Here is an 8,618-nt window from a genome sequence, read left to right on the forward strand (position 1 = left end):
ATTGTGAACCCAAACCGAACCGAATCAAATAACTATTAACATTTTTTATTGAATTAAAATTCAAACTCAGCATTTCATTTTATTTTATCATAATACAATTAGTAATATTACTTATATTACCTAATCGCAATAAAATTAAAATAATAGTTATTAGTTTAATACGATTATAATACTTAAATTTTAATTACGATAAACTATAAAGTAGAGAAAACTAATTTGAGATATCGTTGATTAAGAATATTTTCTAGTTCAATTTTCGTACAGTTAAAGATACTTGATATAGTTCGGTTCATAATTTTTTCATACTAAGTTTGGTTTGGTTCAAGATTCGGACAAATCAACCCATCAATAACTTATATATTTTACATAGGTATGTAAAACTAACGCCGATATTATTAATTATATAAATATAATATGGCGTATACAAAATATATATATATATATGGTATGGTTGTCATGACTCGGGCAATATCGATATTTCATGATGTACTCGATGTAGGTTAGGTTGAAGTATTACCTGCAGGTAATGTATAGGTAAGTCATATAATAAACTATAGCGTTAATCCAAATTAGTCACTATCATTGTCCCTGCAAATACAGGGGAAGGGGTGTACCTACTTATACTTTCTACACTATCGTAATTTTTAGAAAATATTATAGGAGTAGCAGTAGGGAGCTTTATTCCCTCCCCTCGATATAAAATTTGGGATATTCGCGCTTATTATTTCCGAGACTGAATTGAATAACAATAAATTAAAATAAAATATACACCTAATATAGTATAATGGCGATCTTTTGTAATCTACGTGTGGTCGACGTCTAGACATTATACTAACAATACGCTGGTTTATACTACAATAAAACCATATAATAGACATATATATTATTATAATAAATGGTTTAATCAATGAATATATATCTAACATATATCATTAATATAAACTATTAAGTAAAATTGTATAAAGATTCGTATGTCTCCCGCGCAATTAGTCAACTATACGCTACACAATAATAGCAGATTTAACAATTATACTTTTAAACTCACATAAATAAATAAATTATACTAAATATTTTATTTTCATTTTTTCATTAAAAACTAAATTACGTTTTCCTTTCATTACGTGACGGCATAAAAATGTTACATGACCAGGTCACTTGGTTTACATTTGTAATATAATCCTTACTCACGTTTTACTTTTTTACGTCTGACTTCGCACAAAATGTTTATAGTATTATAACGTAAAAAAAAAAATAATAAAAAATAAAGTTGATTAGTCTGGAAAAAATATGAAATTTGCACGTGTGAGTATAGTATAGGTACTATAATGATGCGTACATTACATAATACCTACCTATAATATAATGTAATTAAATAACTAGTATCGGTATCACAGAATGTATTTTATTGATAATTCAATAATTGATTTAAAAACCTAATTGAATCCTTCTGATTCAAAATCAATGAAATCTGATTAATATATATTCTTTTACAAATATTGAAAATATGAAAAATATGAATTTGAATTAATTAAAATATCTACAACTAAAGATTTTTGGCTGGAATTATACCACAGGCAACTATAAGTTTTTAATTCTAAGTCTAATTTTATTTCATTAAAAAAAAACATTTCGGTTTTAAAACTATACAGAATAAAAATTCAGGTGAATACCATGATATATTTAGAAGTATAACTTTGTTATAGAAGTTCCAAGATTAGTACATTGTACGTACATCAAATACTGAAAAAGTATTAAATACTGGACTACCTCTATCAAAAGTGGTTTTGTTTAAATAAATGTCTTCATTTTTGCGACATATGCATGTGCTCAAATCACAAACTTTTGAGTTGTTAGGTATAATTTGTTATGACAATAATTGCTTATGCTTACTTAAAACACAAATGATAGATACATAATTTTGTATGGTGGAAAATAACATTGATCATTTTGGTCATTACTTATTCATTAGGATCCATTTTAAACAATGCCTAGATAGAATTCATTATGAGGTTAGTTATGGCCGGCCAAACCATAATTATTGACGTCGACAAAAACGTTATCGCGACAAACGTTTTTATCACTATTCGGTGGATTTGGTGGCGATTATGTATTATTATTTGTTTTAAATGATTTATAATTTCCATTTTGAACTTGAATTTATTTTTATTTTTATTTTCAGTTTAAATTTAAACAAAAAAAAAATCAAAATAATGTTTTATACTTATTTTAACTGTATAAATAAATCACGAAAATTAAACAATATTGTTTTACTGATAAATTTTGATCACTGGGCATGGTACTAGTGATAAGTATAAATCAATATGTGTATATTAAGTTTATAAGTTTATCGTATATATTTTAAAGTGAAAATAATTGATGGATAAATATATATGACAAATGGTCTTGTTAGTTGTTATATTATTTTTAAGTTGCAATAATAATAACAGGGGCGCTGAGGGTGTTATATCCTATGAAAGTATATTGATCAATATCGCAGTCTAAGAACAGTAAAAGATTTCCTTAAAAAAAAACTGAGCACGCTCCTGAATATTACATTTATAGTTTAGTACTATGATAGTTTTAAATTTTAGTAAGAAAACTTTTGTATAATTTAGCACCTTCATTAATGATTTGGCAAGAAAATATGAATAAAATTGGATGAATATTAGAGTAAAAAACCAAAGTGTGATCACACTTTCATTTTTTTTTTTTGTCTGAAGACACTTAACCTAGAAGAAAAAATCTTAATTATGCAGTTTTTTCAAGATTAAAAAATATTTTCATTACTTTTTAAAACAATAGGAAAAAAATAAAGAGTAATATTGAAATGTGTAAATATTTTTATATTATTATTAAAATATCTAATTGTTTGGTAACCAGATTGTTAGTATTTAATGCAGTAAGATTCCTACTATAAGTTGTTAATGCTAGAATAAAAAAAATTGAGCTTTAATCCATAATAATTATTGTGTGTGAGCGTTTGAAGAACCTATTGAAGTACCTATCCAGATTTAAAAGAACATTGTTCATACAATGTTTAAATGAAAAATATGTGATATTTATTTGTATAACGAATTCCTAATAATTAAGTTAGCAGAATGCAACAATTCGTAAGACATTTATTAAAAAAACGATGAACGATAAAGGATAATATACCAAGGTACATTAAAATATTAATAGATGTTTTTTTTTCTTATTATTATCTAAAGTTTTTCTGACATAGTTATACAGAAGTAAGTTTTTGGCATTTTTTAAATCAGATCATGATAGGTATAAATAAGAACTATTTTTTTTTTATGTACTGCGGATTCATAGATGTTTTGACGAAGAAAAAGTTAAAATAGATGTGTAGTGTATATACCTAATATAGTGTACAGTATACACTAGTCTATATAGATAAACTGTTAATTTGATACATACCTAAACACAATATATGTGGTAGGTTAAGTTGTTAAGTACCTAATTAATATTTCCATAAATAAATAATGTGTATGTTGAAAACTTTGAAAGTAATCTTAGACTGATATCGAAGTATTGCATATAATACTTGTATTATATTCTTAACAGTTTAACGTTAAGGCCATGATTGGAGTATGTATTTTATAACCAGAATAATTATCGCAATTCCTGATTATTGTTAACTTGTTTGTAGCAATGAGATATTATGGCAATAAATTTACCCATAATAGTATATTTTCTTATTCTTGTAAATACTTTTATTTAAGCCAAAAGGTACTCAATGTTCGGAAATTCTAATCTGTCATTCATCGGAAACTTCGTCATACCTCACCATCTGTTGAAAATATTGGATTCCAACAATAGTTCATGATAAAAATTAAGAAACGGTTTATAATAAAAAAAGTTCTTCGTTTGAAATTTTACAGTACAATATGAATAGATTTTCTTTGTGATTTAAAATCGTTTTTAAAATTTTTGAAGAATTTGTGGAAATCCAAAAAGCTATTAAAATTGTAAGCAAAATATGCATGGTCGTTTTATACAAAATGTTTACCATTTAGTTTAGTATAAATTTAACGTCATCATTCGAATTAAAATTTAGTATACAATTGTCGACTCTGCAATAGTATACTGTGATCTTCAAAGTTAGTACAATAGCGCCCCATCTGAAAATATCATTTTAGCATCAGACAGCAGTCATCGTTATTTTCAACAAAATAATCTATTTTTATTTTTGTCGTATTGTACTATTGTTCCTCTTATTACAATTACAATTTACTAATCAATAGGTACTAATTTAGATGTAATTCAAGCCGGTTAGTACTAATAGTTTAGTAGATATATACATTATACAATCACCATTTGACAATAGTTATTTATTTATTAGATACTATACCAATATAAATATTCAATGTACATAATATATTTGTATCATTGTTCATAATTAAGTTGTAATACTTTGAGGCCTTTGAGGTTAATTTTGTTATGTTTGTATTACTTACCAAACCATATGTTATATGTCATCTGTTAGTTAAAAAATTGTGCAGTGCAGGCCTGTCCAGTTAACGAACATTTAACAAAACAGCTGCAATACTCATAAATAATAAATAGCAATAGGTATTAAAATACACAATATTAATGACTTAACAGTTTTACGTTTAAGTAATATGTATCGAAATTGTTTAAATTAGTGTGTGAACTAACTCATAGTAATGTATAGTAAGGTATTAAGTATTATAATAGTGTTAAATTTATGTGCTAACCACAAGTACCAAACACATATGATCAATTACAATAAACTATATAAAAGTACTTCACAATAAATTGAACTCCATTGATTAATATAGATGGATACGTTTAATTTTTGAATGGAATTGTAAATAATAATTATAAAATGTAATTCATTACAATAAACATAGATAAAATATATAACTGGGGTGTTGTACCTACTCTTATATAGACATATAGTTATTCATTTTTAAATCATATAAAATTGTTTTAAAATATTAGCAGGTTAATGATTTTATTTACATCAGTTATTTGATTATGTATTTTTTTATAACATGACCATTAACCACCAAATGGTAACTAAGTATACATATATATATATATGGTAACTTAGTATACATATATATATATATATATATATATATATATATATATATATATATATAGGTTAGGTATCTATCTAGATAGATGCACATTATGTTTAAATAAATATGTCATATTAGTGCATTACTTTATATATATAGTAAATACGTATACAGAAATATGTCAAGTTTGAAGTTATATACACAAAAATAATTTATTAAAAGTTGTAATATAATTACGGTCGTTATAATTTCATAAAAATCGATTGTTGTCGTATTATGCGTTAGGTACTCATCTATTATAACATAATTGTCTATTTACTGAAATTAGTTGGACTGTATGCTTTACATTAGTTATTAATTTATAGTAATCATAATATAATTTCTTAAAAAAACATTTATATAATCTTTACTAATACGATTAATAGCATGATTTTTATAACTAATATTTGTCTAAATAAAATTAACAGGCTTATTATAACTGTATAATATTATAATATATTCTAAATTGTATCTGCTATTTGAGTGTTGAAAGACGTATTTCAGTAACTGAGATTTTTGATTAATTGTTACTAATTTACCTACATAATAATTTTATTTCAAATTGTATAAATGTGAAGTACTTAAGATGATTACTCATTCGATTAATTTTAATGACGATAATAAATAATAATTGAATATTGCTAATTGAAAAGAAATTTTTCATACCACAATGAATTTTATAAAAATGTTCATTCGGTCAATGTTGTCCAAGTAAGCCATCAGGCTTTTATCTATTTGTATTATATGTTCATATATTTTTGTATAGTGTGTGTGATGTATAAAATTTTCACTCGTATGCAAGTGTATTGTATAGGTTCATTACACTTACTAAATATTTTAATAGCTGGAATATACAATTGAGTAGTCTTAATGATTTATTTATTTATTTTATTTTCTAACCTAACCTAACCTTTACGGCTTTACTTATAACGATAGTTTACGAGTATGATGTATTTGGTTTAAGCGATTGAAAATCTTTTTTTTTTTGCAATATAATTATTTTATTTTATAATATAAATAAATTTACAATCTGTAATAAAATAAAAAAATAAGTAAATATCGATTGAAAACCTATAATACTATTAACATAATAAAGTATTATTTTAACATATCAGCTACTTTACCTATCTCAAAATTCACAAATGTTTTTAAAATAATGAATAGGATTTAACACGCGAAAATTATCATGTAATAAAATGAATAATTGCATTCTACATTATTATCTTAATTTTTACTACTAAAAGAAAAAACTGTTAATTCATTATCAATCTACATTGCTTTTTTTATGAGTATTATGACATAGTACAAACAATTCCGAAGTGCCATGAATGCTCTAATATTGTAAGTGGCCAATTATCTTTTTATACATATAAAGGATTTTAAATTTTACAGCATGAATTTACTAATTAATATATTATAAAGTACAAAGTGAATAATAAGTGATAACAGAAAGTTAATCAATTCAAAATAAATTTAATGCGACCGTCTTAAATTTACAAACGTATACTTACCTATATGGATATATGTATTGTATATAGGTACACAAAATAAGAGGAACATCCGAACATTTATAGTTTTCAATCAATTTAATCCTAAGCATAAAATATTAAGAAGTTACGTCTTAAGCGTATTAGATATTGGACATAATATCGAAGTTTTTATAGTTCTTATATATAGTTATAAACTTATAGTTTTATTACAAAGCGTCCAATAATCTAACCTAACCTAACCTTGATATTTCATTTACATGAGTGGTTATGGCAATATGGCATGTTATTTGTATTAAAAAAGATATGTGGAAAATGCCAAAACTATTGAAAATTTAAATGCAATATAAAATAGATATGTAAAATGAAATCACAAGTCATCTGGACTTTAAAATACAAATCTATTTTTATTTATTCTTTAAGGTTGTAAATATTCACTTTCTTTATACAAAAAACATTTGTACGAATACTTTTTTTATACCAAATTTTGGTTAAAAAAAAGAAATATGTAACAAACTTATACATTTGGACGTGCATATTCAGATCCTAATGGATACTACCAAATATAATAATACACTACAGCTGGTGGTCAAACACGCTGCAGGGGTTCGAAAACATGGACGCACTGCACAACCCTCGCGTAGATATCGTATTGTACGAGCACGTAAATGCACACTGTCTTGTATTGACACTATACGTATATTATAATTATAGCTATATAACTGTAGTCGGATATCGCATACAATATTATATTATACTCAACAGTGTATAGTTACTATAGTATAGCTTACCTAAACCTGCTATGCTAAAATAGTGTACACCTAAATTTATATATATATATATATTTATATGCTTGTAACAAGCCGTATAACCGAGGGGTGATTTTGGGGTTACAACCCTGACAACCAGTTTTATAAAAAAAAAAAAATATCACTACCAATGTAATAACTTATATAAATTTACGGTACATACAACATAATAACGAAAAAACATGATTTTTTAATACTCCTCCGAATTCATATGAACGTCGTAGGTACTCGAGGAACTCTCATAACTATATAATATATTTGACTCTTTACTCTTGTATATAATACAGTATTGTCTATATTCTCATCGTGTACATGAATACATGTTGTATATACATTGACGACCACGCGTAATAATAAAAAAAAGAGGATTAATTCTCCGAAACCTCGTCGGTACTATTCTATAATATTATGCACATTACACCTATATTATATTATTGTTTATTAGTATACGCGTGCCTTTAAATTTTCATAAACACGAGCACGCGACGATAGCGATATGGTAGAAAAAATGGTTATGCACGCGCTGCATCTATATATGCTCACATAGTTACATAGGTGGTATACGTATATATGGTGTACAAACACATCTGCTAGCACGACAAGACTATTGTTTAGGTAGGTACCTATTATTGTTTAATATAATGTACCTTCATTTGTAATAGTTCAATAGGCGAACCTGAACGCACATGGAACCAACCGATTGATTGACCTAGAGAGGTGTGTGTGTGTGTGTGTGTGTGTGTGTGTGTGTGTACACTCTCCATACCGCACACACGCACACGAATATTGGATTCTCTCCTATAGCCACGTGAATGGAAACTTCTTATAATATACCTACCATATTTATATTTTATAGACGTATGCGTGATACACAAAACGCGTACACGCGCGCTTGCGCGAGATACGAGTTCACAGGGGTTCATCCTGATAGGTCGTTCAACCCAACACCACGAACGCTTAGAGAAAACAGCAAGAAAACGCTATAAGATAATTCGGTCATAGTTGTCGCCCCCTAGCGAAAATAAAGTGATCATCGTGGCTGAGTGGATCCGATGACGGCGGTGGAGACAGTGCGCTGTCGTGGTGCCTCAACAACCGGTGGTAGGTACTGATGAGGGCGCCAACTGCTAAGCATGATTATTGCTTGGCCCTAAATCACCCAGTAAGGTTAACTGTCAGTTGTAATAAAATAAAATATATTATTCAGTACGATCAAATAAAACTGCCATGTA

The sequence above is a fragment of the Diuraphis noxia genome, unplaced genomic scaffold, assembly GCF_037042655.1.
Source record: "Diuraphis noxia isolate RWA-SAM2 unplaced genomic scaffold, SU_Dnox_SAM2 contig0003, whole genome shotgun sequence".
Classification (NCBI taxonomy): domain Eukaryota; kingdom Metazoa; phylum Arthropoda; class Insecta; order Hemiptera; family Aphididae; genus Diuraphis; species Diuraphis noxia.